The following is a 14362-nucleotide window of genomic DNA, read 5'->3' as shown; positions in this document are numbered from 1 at the left end:
AAGGTTAAAAGAAAGAAAGGTCAGAGAAGCAAGTACGATACAGCCAAAGGGCCAGGCAAAATGAAGGTAAAACTTAGAGACAAAATCGAGAATCAAAGTACGTTTTTGAGCATAGGAATGTCCTGATGAAAGTGGCACTTACTGAATATGAATATTGAGGCTAGTTTCAAGGGGACACACGTAAGGCCAAGAAGTCAGATGGGAGGATGTCATAATAATCTACATATAATATGGTAAGATCCTGGACTACAGTGGGAACAATGGGGATGAAGGGGAAAATGGCTATACAAATTTTCTAGAGAAAAAAATCTACGTGACACAGCTTTCGAGAATGAAGGGAAGGAAAAAGAGAGGATTACAAGGTTTGAGCCTCAATGTCTTGAAAAATGGTAGAGATGTTATCAAACATATTACTACCTTTTAAATAAATGTGTAATCTATTTCTTTCCTGTTTGCATAAAAGAATTTGATCTTATAAAAAAGGCACATAGTCGTATACACAGGGAAATAAAGTTAAGACAGAGATCTAAGTTAATACAGAAAAAGGAAACTGAAGGTGATGTAATTCTCTAAGTATTAAATTTAGTTCTGACATTCCTTGCAGGTGAGGCAGATAGCTTCACAGCTGTGCAACTATCTATATTGTTTTCTCCAGAGACTATCACTTGCCTAACTGTAAGTTCTGCAACAAATCACATCAATCTTTACTATGCTGGGTAATGTAATAGATATGGTTTTAGTAGCGGTAGCTTAAAGATGTAGGACATGCTTTTTATATGTCTGATCCATTGATCAATACCTCAGAAAATCTGGGAGAATGGTGTTAAGTCAGTTTTGTAAACACTTTCCTAAAATAAATGAGGCTGATATGGATCAAGTAGGGTGAGAATTGAGCCTGGTGTTTGGATTCATAATAATTGTCTAGAATTTTGTCCTATTAATTTTGAGTAGAGTTGCATTAATATTATATTAACAACAGAGAATATTAGATGTTATTGTTAATATCCAATCTCCTCCTACTTCCTCTACTCTATAGTTCTTCCCAAAGCCACAGAAAATTCTTGTATTTCATGGAAATCCCTACTATCTCTCTGTCCTACATTATAAAGAAAATTAAGACAACGTGGCATTTATTGAATGCTTATCATGTGCTAGCTTCTGTCCTAAATACCTCATAAATATGGTGTCATTTAAAACTCTCACTAACCCTATGAGGTAGGTAGTTATTATCTTCATTTACAAAAGAAAAATAGGCAAAGAATGATTTTTAAAAGTGCCCAAGGACCAAGGCTACACATACGGCTGTGCAGACTGTGCACTGCACAACTCCAGGGTGTGCCATTCTAAACCCTATATTATATGTACCCTACAGCTGCCTGCCAAGGTTACAGAGCTTGCCTTGCCTAGAACTGCCAAGGTCACAAAGCAATTGGTACAGCTAAGGTTCTAACCCAGGAACTCTAGCTGCAGACCTACTTTTTAACTTTTTTTTATTTTTAGAGACAGGGTCTTGCTCCATCACCCAGTCGAGTGCAGTGGCAGGATCACAGGATCATAGCTCACTGTAGCCTCAAACTCCTAGACTCAAGCAAGCCTCCTGCCTCAAGCCTCCCAAGTAGCTGGGACTACAGGCACACGCCTCCACACCCAGTTCTGGTTTAAGGAACTACTTTACTTGAAACCAGGCTAATTTTTAAATTTTTTGTAGAGACAAAAATTTTGTCTCTACAAAAGGGTCCCACTATGTTGTTCAGGCTGGTCTCAAACTTCTTGCCTGAAGCAATCCTCCTGCCTCAGCTTCCAAATTTTTGGAATTACAGGCATGGGCCATCACACCTGGCCCTTACTTTTAATTATCATGCTAATCCAAGACTATTCCCTCCATGGGGTACTAATTAGTATTATCATACTAATCCAAGACTATTCCCTTTCACGAATTCGTATGAATTCTAATTCGTATGTAACTGATACTACTAATTCCTCCATTCCTCCTTAGGAATGTTAGGAATACCAATCCCTCAAATTTCACCGTTGGTAAGTTCCCGATTCTGGCAAGGTATTTTAGTATTATTTGGGGAACATTCATCATCGTCATATACTTTATTTAAAAAGAACCTTCACATAACTAGGACTGTGACCAGCACATCACTGGTAGAAGCTGAGAAAAGGAGAGGGCATTCTTTAACCTAAACCAGAACTCCATCAATTAAAGTAGTTTCTTTCCTTGTATATTTATAAAATGATTTTTTTATGCTAGGAGGATGTTTGAGATCTCTTTTTATCTCTTAATGCCAAGATAGCAGAGATTAAAACTGTAGGAGAAGATAAAGCAGAGGATTATTAATAACATGTACTCATAATAATAAATATACATTACATTGCACTTTTTCTTAGCCAAAAAAATTTTTATTGATACTTAAAGTGAACAAACAAAAACAATACGACTGACTTCAGCCGCTTCTGCCTGCAAATTTGAGCAGAAGAAAAGGGAGTTTAATTTCTAGAAGAGGAAGATACACTCTTTAAATAGAAATCAGCAACTGAGCTAAGGAAGGAAAGCCTCAGCAGTGTTAACATTCAAAATATCCACACAAGTGTTCTTTTAGGGTGGAGACACCAGGTAGGTGGTCTTTTGTTCAGAAAAGCAGTTTAGAGTATTGCAATAAATGGGGTTTGTCAACCACAGCATTATTGACATTCTGGGCTCGACAATTCCTTTTTTCAGGGGGCGGGGGGCTGACTTCTGCATTGTAGGGTGTTCAGGAATATCCCTGGCCTCACCCCAATTGTGACAGCCAAAAATATCTCCAGACATTATCAAATGTCCCTTGGGGGGCAAAAATGACTCCAGTTGAGGATGCCTGGGATGGACAAAGGTAGATTCAGAAATGGATGGGGATCAGAGTTGGATTGCTCCCATCCGGTGTTTCCAAAAGTCTAGTCCTTGGACCAGCAGGATTGCCAGCACCTGGGGGCTTGTTGGAAAAGCAGAATCTCAGGCTCCACCACACACCCACTGCCACAGTTTGAATGTTTGTCCCCTCTGAAAGTCATGTTGAAACTTAATCCCCATTGTAATAATATTAAGAGGATGGGAAATGCAACCATGGTATTTGAGAAGCAGAACATTTGGGAGGTAATTAGGATTAGAGAAGGATATAAAAGGGTGGCTTTGTAAAAGAAAGAGAATCCTGAGCTAGCAACTCAGCCCCCTTACCATGTGATGCCCTGAGCACCCTCGGACTCTGCAGAGAGTCCCCAGCAACTAGACAGCCCTCACCAGGTGTGTTACCACAAACTTGGACTTCCCAGCCCTCAGAACTGTAAGAAATAAATTCTTTTTCTTTATAAATCATCCATCTCAACTATTCAGTTACAGCAACAGAAAACAGACAAAGGCCCACTGAATCAGAATCTATATTATAATACAATCTCCAGGTGATCCATATGCATATTAAGTTTGAGAAGTACTGCTCGATCCATATGCATATTAAGTTTGAGAAGTACTGCTCTATCTGTGTTAAAACACAGGCATTTCTGAAACCCTGTACGTATAGAAAGAAAGAGTTAGAGGGATTTCAGGAAGCTCAAAGAAGTGGAGAATGACAAAGGACTGGAGAAAGAGTGAAGGGAAGAGGAATATGGTAGTGGGCAGAAAGTTTCTTTTTCTCTCTTTCTTCCTTTTTTTTTTTTTTAGATGGAGTCTCACTGTGTCGCCCAGGCGGGAGTGCAGTGGCACAATCTCAGCTCACTGCAACCTCTGTCTCCCAGGTTCAAGCGATTCTCCTGCCTCAGCCTCCCAAGTAGCTAGGATTACAGGCGCACGTACCACACTCGGCTAATTTTTTATACTTTTTGATAGAAATGGGGTTCCACCAGTGGGCAGAAATTTTCTAAGGCAGGTAGCTGAAGACCTCTGGAAAAATAACGCTTAATGTTCAATTAAATTGTGTGCTGTGCTGTGATGCAATCCCTACTGCACCTTCCATGTCTGCAAACCTAGACTACTACTCTGCTACATACAAGAGCCTATATGACTTTGTGGGATTAAAGAAAAGTGGGCTATTCCATGTTTGTGTTCATGTCGGGGGCACACACAAGAGATCAGCTACAGGAGGCAAGACACAAAGAAGATCAGGAGTACAGTGGAAGCAGGAATTTAAAGCAAGAAATGACTAGGAGAAACATGGGCTCCAAAATCTCTAATAATATGGGAAGGGGCAGGGAGGAGGCCGGAGAATGGGAGATGCTGGCTCTGTATGTGGAATGGGATCTATAGCTATTTTCATATTAAAGGAAGAATGACTTTCCCTCTCCTTTCTTGTTAAAGGAAGAAAACCCCGTATAGAAAGGGGAGCTTGGTACAGGTATCTAAGTTTGTATCGAACTCTCTATGTGTCCTATAGCTTGGGTATCAAACTCGGTTACTTACTGATTCTAAGGAAATGTGTATGTACTTCCAGAAATACATCTTTTTTTTAGGTCCCTGTTTTCAATTAATCTGTATTTGTAACTAAGTAATCTGTATACATAACTAAATTCTCCATATAATGAAATTCCAAACATGGATATTTTAGTAATGATCTTTCCTTTAACCTCAATGTAAACAAGGGAAGATGCAGAACAAATGACTGACATATTTTTGCTATAGCCTTGCAATGAAATGGATGCCTTGGATGAATAATGAGATTATATTTGGCACATTAGCATGAAATAGTTTGAAAAAAATCTATTGGTGCAAACTTTAGCATGTCAATCAAAAGTACTAAAACACTCATTAGTGTGAACAATCTCCCCGGTCCCTCTCACTCTGCCCTAGGAATCAACTGTTTTAAACAATGTAAGTTAAATTTTATGCTGAAGAAATGTTTGTTGTATAAACAATTTCCTTTACTCCTATTTTTGAAAACAGTTTGACAGTTTCTTAAAAAGTTAAACATATACTTACCATATGATCCAGCCATCCCACTCCTAAGTATTTACCCAAGATAAATGAAAACACATGTCCATATAAAGACTTGTACATAAATATTCCCAGCATTTGTAACAAGCCCAAATGAGAGAAAAAACACATTTCCATCAGCAGGTGAATAGATAAACAAATTGTGACTATTCATCCAATGGAATACCACTCAGCAATAAAAAGGAGAGAACTATTTACACATATTAAGAACATGGATGAATCTCAAGTTAATTGTGCTGGAAGAATTCAGACAAAAAAAGAGCACACACTGGATTTGTCTATTTATATTAAATTCTAGAAAATACAAACTAATTTATAGAAAGCAGATGAGTAGTTACCTGGATAATAGAGGAGTAGGAAGAGAATTACAGAGGAGCCTTAGAAATCTTTTAGGGGTGTATTAGCCATTTTCAACTGCTATCAAGAACTGCCTGAGAGTTCTCACAAGATCTGATGGTTTTATAAGGGGCTCTTCCACCTTTCCTCCCTAGCCATGGTGAACTGTGAGTCAATTAAATCTCTATCCTTTATAAATTATCCAGTTTACTGAGAGTTGGATACAAATGTACAGTTTACTGGGTAATTTATAAAGGAAAGAGGTTTGACTCACAGTTCACCATGGCTGGGGAGGCCTCAGGTAACTTACAATCATGGCAGAAGGCAAAGGGGAAGCAAGGCACCTTCTTCACAAGGCGGCAGGAAGGAGTAGTGCCAAATGAAGGGGCAAGAGCTCCTTATGAAACCATCAGATGTCATGAGAAGTCACTCACTATCGCAGGAACAGCATGGGGGAAACTGTTCCTATGATTCAATTACCTCCACCTGGTGTCTCCCTTGACACGTGGGGATTATGGGAATTATGGGGATTACAACTCAAGATGAGGTTTGGGTGGGGACACAAAGCCTAACCATATCAGGGAGTAATGGGTATGTTATTATCTTGATTATGGTAATGGTTTCATGAGTGTACATGTATGCCAAAGCTCCTCATATTGTACACTGTAAATATATGCCATTTATTATATATCAATTAACCCTGAATACAGCTGTAAGAAAAACATTAAATCAAACTCTTTTAAATGATAATAAGCCATAAATTAATTACAAAAAGAAACGCATGTGCTAAATATATTTAACGTTTTTAAAGCAAAATTGAGCTGTACTTTTCTACTTTCTGGGAATCTTTTCAATTAATCTTAATCAGCAGTAGAGCTTGTTTTACTTTTCTGTGTTACTGTCTGATGCTCAGTGGGTAGAGCACTGCAATTTTGGTTATTAACATGATTTCTGTGTCTTTTGTATTAATTAAACCTATCGTTCATGTTGCAACTGATATTTGTCTACTTAAATTTTTTATTGAAATAGGGCTTGGTATAGAATTCAATACCTATGGTTGTAAGAAAACAGATACATACCCTCACTCAACTATGGCATTTTGTTTGCCAAAAGAGCTAGTTGCATGCATACAGCACTCACTTGTATATCTATTTATCAAATGAGATAAATCTATGAAAGCACTTTGTAAATTGTAAAATACTAGAGAGGTAGAAATTGTTACTGCTACTGCTCCACTGCTATTAATTAGTTAGGATGGGGAATGATGAATATTAATTCATTTGCTCAATACAACCAGGTAATTTAGAAGGCTCTAACTCCAAAGTCAACCAATGTATTAATAACAAAATTAGCATAAAACTGATATATGAGCAGATGAGGTATTGTTGTCATAGAAACACATCCAAGATGGGTGCAACCTGCACTACTTTTGTCTTCTATAACAGAATTGTAATAATACATAATTATAATACAATTACATAATTGTAATATAATATATATTGTATTACAATTTTGTTATAGAAGGAAATGGTAGTGCTGGTTGCACCCATTTTGGATGTGTTCCTACAAAGAACACACACACACACATATATACACACACACACACACACACACACACACAAATAGGTATATGTGCACACACGTTTGGCGGCCTCAGGATTATTGAGATTATAAAGAAATAATAAAATTTTAGGTGCAAACTAGGGATTTTGCATGTCAAATAAAACTCTGGTCAATGAGTGTCATCAACACTTAACATGAAGTCAAGTAACCATCAGAAATAATAAACCCTCTCCCAATTTCCCACACATTAGAGAGTACTATCTTGAAACAAAGATATCCCACAATCTCCTGTTCTGTGGAATCCTCTGTAGCTTCCTTTTTACCACCTATATTTTACCTTCTTTTCTGTTTTGTTCCCTAACCTCCTTTATTTAATTCTCTTTAGTCTGCTGTGCTCTTGAACTATAAATCAAAAGTTCAATTTTTTCTTCCTCATTCTCTTCCCAGGCTTTTTCTTTCCTGTGAGAATCGATGTCAATCAAATGCTTATAAAACTCCTTTCACATAATTTTTTTCAGAGCAATGCCACAGTTAAAAGCTTGCTAGGATTTGCAATGCAGTTTTTCTTGCTCATCCCGAGCACATCACAGACAAAGGATCACTGAGGGTTTGAGTATTCTACCTTATACATTCTAAAGGATTTAAAATGAAAAAATATTTTCATGTCTCTCAGCTGAGGCCTTAAAAGCCTATCTTTTATTTCTGAGGCTGAAGAAGGTCTGGGATTCTCTCTCTTGGGCCTGGATTTCCATTCTCAATGTATCATATCATGGATTTTTTAAAAGATGATCATTAGATTACCAATTTAACTAGTAGAAGACTAGATGCCAAAATTTATGAACTGTATGTATTGGTCAGGGTTCTCCAGAGAAATTGAACCAATGGGAGATAATGCATATATATATATGATGGAATTTATTAAGTTGTTGCTCAGGCATTATGGAGTCTGAGAAGGTTCACAATCTGCAATCTATAAGCTAGAGGCCCAGGAAAGCTGGTGATGTAGTTCCAAGGTCTGAGAGCCTGAGAGCCAATAGTATAGATTCCAGTCTGGGTCTAAAGACTTGAGAGCCAGGAGCACCAACAGAGGAAGACTGATGTCCCAGATCAAGCAGTCCGTCAGAGTTAATTAAACCTTCCTTGGCCTTTTTGTTCTATTGAGGCCCTCAATGGACTGGATGATACCCACTCATGCTGGGGAGGGTCATGTGCTTTACTCAGTCTGCCCATTCAAATGGGAATTTTTTCCAGAAACATCCTCAGAGGCACATGAGGATGAGAAATAATGGTTAGCCAGCAGCCCATGACACTCATGACCCAATCAAGTTGGCCTATAGAATTAATCATCACAATGTAATATGATGATGTAAGTGTTGGTTTGGATTTTGAATAACATGGATATTGAGATGAGGCAAAGAGTAGAATAACTGAGTCATCTGGTAGCAACTGGTAAGAACCACAATACTCCTGTTAGCCTCACAAAAAAAGGACACCCTCTCCCATTATGGGTTTGGGATAGCAGTATTCTCTTTGGCCAGCTGTGGACACTTATTTGTCTGCTGAGACAGTTACTAAAGAGGCGACAGCCTCTGACTGAAAGAAGTATAACCCAGGATCCTGGCACCCTTCAGGCTGCTTAGACTGTAGCATGGACCAAATACCACCCAGCTAGAGAGACTGCAGGATACACCTCTTCCTGAGGAACACTCCCACTCCCAGGGCCATAGGAGGAAATAACAAGACATGCTTTCAATGTGAATATATGTAAGTATGACTGCTCTCTTGTTACAAGGCAGAGCCTAATAGGAAAACATCCAAAGTCACAGCCCCTGGCCACCATCAATACAATCCACAAACCAATCTAGATCCTTCTGATTTTCCTTCAAAATAATAATTTCATTAATGCCCATTACTGTAACCAGCCCAGGCTGTGGTTTTGTCATGTGTAGATTAAGTAACTATTATATCTTGAAGGCCTGCCACATGACAGGCACTTCACATACATCATTATTCTCACAATCACACTGAACTTAATAATAAAGCTATTTTATGGATGAGGAAAACAGTGGAAAGCTGTTTTTGTTTGGCTAACACACCTTCCTTTCCCACATCTTCTTTTGGGGCTCCTGCTTTGCCCCATTCCTGTGATGCCAATGACAGTGCTCTCATTCCTCCTCCCAGACATATTTAGGTCAACTTCTGGCCACAGAGATGTCCCGGGGTGAGACAACAACAATCAATCATGCAATAATAACAACAGCTTTATGCTGGCAACTATTCCAAACACTTTAAATATTTTAAGTCATTTACTCCTTACAACAACCCTATAATGTAAGTCCTATTGTTTTTCCCATTTATCAGAAGAGGAGACAGAGGCACAGAGATTTAAGAAACTTGCCTAAGCTTATAAGTTAGGCTTTTCTCAAAACTTAAGGACTTCAGTTGGGCGCGGTGGCTCACGCCTGTAATCCCAGCACTTTGGTAGGCTGAGGCAGGTGGATCATGAGGTCAGGAGATCAAGACCATCCTGGCCAGGTGAAACCCCGTCTCTACTAAAAATACAAAAATTAGCCAGGTATGGTGGCATGTGCCTGTAATCCCAGCTACTCGGGAGGCTGAGGCATGAGAATCGCTTGAATCAGGGAGTCGGAGGTTGCAGTGGGCCAAGATCACGCCACTGCAATCCAGCCTGGCAACAGAGCAAGACTCCGTCTCAAAAAAAAAAAAAAAAAAAAAGTAAAGACTTCAATTGTAGAAAGAGCCCTTTTCTCCTTGGCAATGAAGCAAGAAGAGGTGAGCACAAAGTTATGAATAGTCACATCCCTTACCCCATTGTGAAACCTTCCCCAACTTCCTTAGAGAAGAAAAGAGAATTCTGGCAGGTTTTATATCTCTAGTTCAATTTCTTGAGTTCCCCCAGCTGTCTGGGTTCATGTTTTCCCAAACCTTGGTTGTTCAGCTTTGTGAGGCCAATCCAGTAATTATCCAAGAAATTTCTTCTTTTGTTAAATCTAGATTGAGTTGGAATTCAATTACTTGCCAGCAAAAGATTCCTGATTTATATAAGAAGTAGGCTCAGAGAGGCTAGATGATAAAGGTAGCATTACCACCAGGCTTTTCTGATTGGAAAAGTGCTCTCTGTCAGGCCTCTGAGCCCAAGCTAAGCCATCATATCCCCTGTGACCTGCACGTATACATCCAGATAGCCTGAAGTAACTGAAGAATCACAAAAGAAGTGAAAATGGCCTTTTCCTGCCTTAACTGATGACATTACCTTGTGAAATTCCTTATCCTGGCTCATCCTGCCTCAAAAGCTCCCCAACTGAGCACCTTGTGACCCCCACTCCTGCCCGCCAAAGAACAACCCCCTTTGACTAATTTTCCTTTACCTACTCAAATCCTATAAAATGGCCCCACCCCATCTCCCTTCGCTGACTCTCTTTTAGGACTCAGCCCGCCTGCACCCAGGTGAAATAAACAGCCTTGTTGCTCACACAAAGCCTGTTTGGTGGTCTCTTCTCACGGACGGGAGTGACTCTCTACTCTATTTGACCACCTCTTCTCCTTGGAAGCCTCCTCAGCAGGCCTGTCATCATAGGATCTTGCCATTTCATTTCCTTCTGTTTATCACTGCACTGTTAGCCTTTCTTCTCTTTTTTTTTTTTTGAGACAGTCTCACTCTTTTCACCCAGGCTAGAGTGCAATGGCACAATCTCGGCTCAGTGCAACCTCTGCCTCCCAGTTTCAAGTGATTCTCCTGCCTCAGCCTCCTAAGCAGCTGGGATTACAGGCAAGAGCCACCACACCCAGCTAATTTTGTATTTTTAGAACAGATGGGGTTTCGCCATGTTGGTCAGGCTGGTCTCAAACTCCCAACCTCAGGTGATCCATCCACCTTGGCCTCCCAAAGTGCTGGGATTACAGGTGTGGGCCACCACATCTGGCCACCTTTCTTAAATATTGCTTTTCAGCACTTTTAAATTTCTCCAGAAGTTTTCAGTATTTTCTGATGCATCAAACCCAAACCTCTCTGCTTAGTTTTCAACACACTCCAAATCAGGCCTTATGTAAATTTGAAAACTTTGCCACCATCCTCCACCCAATAAGAACCTAGACCAATCAATGTCATTCACATTTCTGTAATTTCTTCACTCAAGTCCTTTCAAATGACAAACATTGAACCCATTCAAGACTCAGTTCAGGGAATCTACTCTAATTATCATTAATTTCTTTAAGAGTATCAGAACTACTTTGAAAACTAATTTACAAGGGTAAGTGGAACCAGAATATTTATCTTCATATCTACATATATGATATGGTTTGGCTCTGGGTCCCCACCCAAATCTCATCTCGTAGCTCCCATAATTCCCACGTGTTGTGGAGGGACCCAGTGGGAGATGACTGAATCATAGGAGTGGGTCTTTCCTGTGCTGTTCTCATGATAGTGAAGGAGTCTCACAAGATCTGATGGTTTTAAAAATGGGAATTTCCCTGCACAAGCCCTTTTTGCCTGCTGCCATCCACGTAAGATGTGACTTGTTCCTCCTTACCTTCCACCATGATTGAGGCCTCCCCAGCCATGTGGAACTATGAGTCCAATTAAATCTCTTTCTTTTGTAAATTGCCCAGTTTCAGGTATGTCTCTATCAGCAGTGTGAAAATGGACTAATTCTATATACTTTCATTTCATCTGCTAAATTCTCATGAAAGTATTGCTAATCGGGAAATGTAAAACAGATGTTGTAGGAAAAAAAATTGTAGAATGGATTCCATCTTGAGTAATTGTGCAGCTTATTTCCTTTCAAACTTTTGTCTTTTAGTTAAGTGTCTCATGGTTTATTTTCTGTTTGGTGACAAACACATCAGTATTCAGATAAAAATCCATCTGCATGGGAAAAAGCAAGGACTATGATTTTCTCCAAACATACATCTCTTAACTGAGATATACTATCTTTCCTGCAAGAAGTTCAAAGGCTTTCCGCTGTGTGAAATCTGCTGCTCCCCAGTGGCAGTCTTCAGGGAAGCTGGGCTTGAATTCCTCCCATTCCAAAGCAATTCACTCTTGAGCACACTCAGGAGTTCTGCAATCCAATTAAGTGGAAAGTCACAAAGCACACTGATGACAGGCAGAACTCTACCTCCTGTTGTTTCTAAAAATGCTATTTCTACTTTATTTTTCCTGAATCTTGGAAGATATGTTATAATTTTTGGTTAAAGTAAAAACTGTTTTGAGTCTTTGACTTTATATGGAACTTAAAGATCCTCCACTTTGATGGGTTAATGCTCCTACAAGCCTTGTTTGGCTTGTTCTCTAACTCTCACAATGTTCAAATGTGATTTATAAAAGGAAAATTAATAAACATCTAGAAGACAATAAAAGAAATATTCTCATGCCTTCAGGATGAGAAACAAATTTCTGCAACAGGACACAGAAAAAGTACCAACAATTAAAAAAAAACTGATGAATTTGACTTTTTTAAAATCTAAAACTTATGTTCCTCAAATGACACAGTTAAGACAGTTAAAACACACACACACACACACACGCACACACACACACAAACAGCCACAGACTGGAAGGAGATATTTTACATATATAAGAACAAATTAATAAGAAAAAATAATCTGTTTTTAAAATAATGAGCAAAAGCCTTGAACCAGCACTGCACAAAATAGAAAATCCAAATAAACATCAGCTTTGTGAAAAGTAATGAATTTCATTAGTAATCAAGGAAGTGCAAATAAAGATGCAATATCAGTATCGCCTATTTAAATAGCTAAAATTCAAAACTTGAAATACTATATTTGAAGAATTAGATCACTAGACTACATCACTGATGGAAGCATAAATCGTTACCACCATTTGGAGAAACTTGTTGGTGTTATCTACAAAAGTCAAGAATATTCATCCTACGATAAAATAATCCACTCGTGAATATACAACTTAATAGAAATATGTGCACAAAACTGTTCATAGAAGCATCATTATTCATAAGAGCCCAAACCTAGCTATAAACACAAATATCCTTCAGCAGTAAAATAGATAAATTATGGTATGTTCTATAGTGGAATACACTACAAAAACTAAAACAAATAGCTACAACTAACAACATAGAAGAATTTCAAAAATATTGGGTGGAGCAAAGCCAACACACACACACATACAGAAGTACTATGTGATTATACTTATAGGATGCTCAAAAATTAGGCAAAACTAAACCATAAAGTTAAGATAGTGCTTGCCTTTAAGAAAGAGAATACATTGAGCTGTGCAGTTATAATTTGTGCATTTTTTTCTACATGTATGTTAAACTTTGATTTAAATATATTAAAAAAATTATTGGCACTAGCAATTAGAAAATGATCAGATTTCTCAGAAGATTTTCAATAGACTAATTTGACTAAAAGGCTGATTTAAAGTTTTTATATAAAATGGAAGTGAAAAAAATGGAGGCAGTTGGTATCCAAACATTGAAAACATTGAAGCAATCAGTATCAGCTCACCCAAATATAAATTATAATAAGCATATTTGTTTATGTGTACAATTAACTTGCTTGCTCCTCAATCTTTAATTCAGCTTTAGTGTAAATCTTCACACAGATGGTTCCTATTGTTTAAATTAACCATAGTAATCCAAAAACTCAATAATGAACATCCATACTCTACAGAACTGAGAAGCATTTTCAGTTTTGTGATACAAATGGCTAATTTTGGATGACTTTGTTAGTTGTGACTTTGAATTAATGGTATGTCTGGCTTGAAAATTTGTTTTTAAAATAATAAATATTGAAAGGTGAGTTTTAATTATCAATGCACATACAGTTTATCTCCAGTTCTAATAGCAATAGAGCTTCAGTATTCATACTCTATTTTTCACATTCTGAGATGACCCAGCAATACCTACTGTAATTGAAAAATTAATACAAATATAAGAAATATACTCCAATGTAAAAATTAAAACAGAGGTAAGTGACACAAAGTAAATTTTTATTCAAGAAAGTAATGAATAACTTTGCTATGTTTCTAAGTCTGATTTTCTTATTAGAATAACTATTCAGTCTTCCATTTTGGAACTTGCTTACTTTCTTTTTATGTAACAAAAAGCTATTCTCATTTAATTAAAACCATTCCATTAACTAGGTGACCTTTCACTTCATAAGACTTGGCACTAAGTTTGATTCAAATTCCAAGCCTAAAGCACTCTCAGCTGAAGGCAAAGAAATATTTGTGAGCCTGAGCTTCAGAGAGAGGTTCCACACCACTCTCTGCATTAAGGTTCTCTGCCTTAATCAGTTGGGAGGGATTACTGCAACTCTAACTCACAAATTTGGTGAAGAGTGTTAAGTCCCATGGTCATAAAGCCATCAAATAAATATTTTGAAATACTGATTAAAGTTTAAAATTCACAGAATCATAATTTCTGAAGGTATTCTCAAAGTGAAACTCAAGGTTGGATGTATTTTGAAATTTACCAAAAATGTAAACTTAACAAATAATCT

At 38.0% G+C, this 14362-nt stretch overlaps 1 long non-coding RNA gene across 4 annotated transcripts in view; it reads right to left on the bottom strand.

Annotated features, from left to right (window-relative positions):
• Nucleotides 1–14362, bottom strand: part of LOC107975919 (uncharacterized) — a 149985-nt gene that overhangs the window by 94540 nt on the left and 41083 nt on the right. The window lies entirely within an intron of this gene.

The sequence above is a fragment of the Pan troglodytes genome, chromosome 6 (assembly GCF_028858775.2).
Source record: "Pan troglodytes isolate AG18354 chromosome 6, NHGRI_mPanTro3-v2.0_pri, whole genome shotgun sequence".
Lineage (NCBI taxonomy): Eukaryota > Metazoa > Chordata > Mammalia > Primates > Hominidae > Pan > Pan troglodytes.
This window is presented reverse-complemented; position numbering and strand designations above follow the sequence as displayed.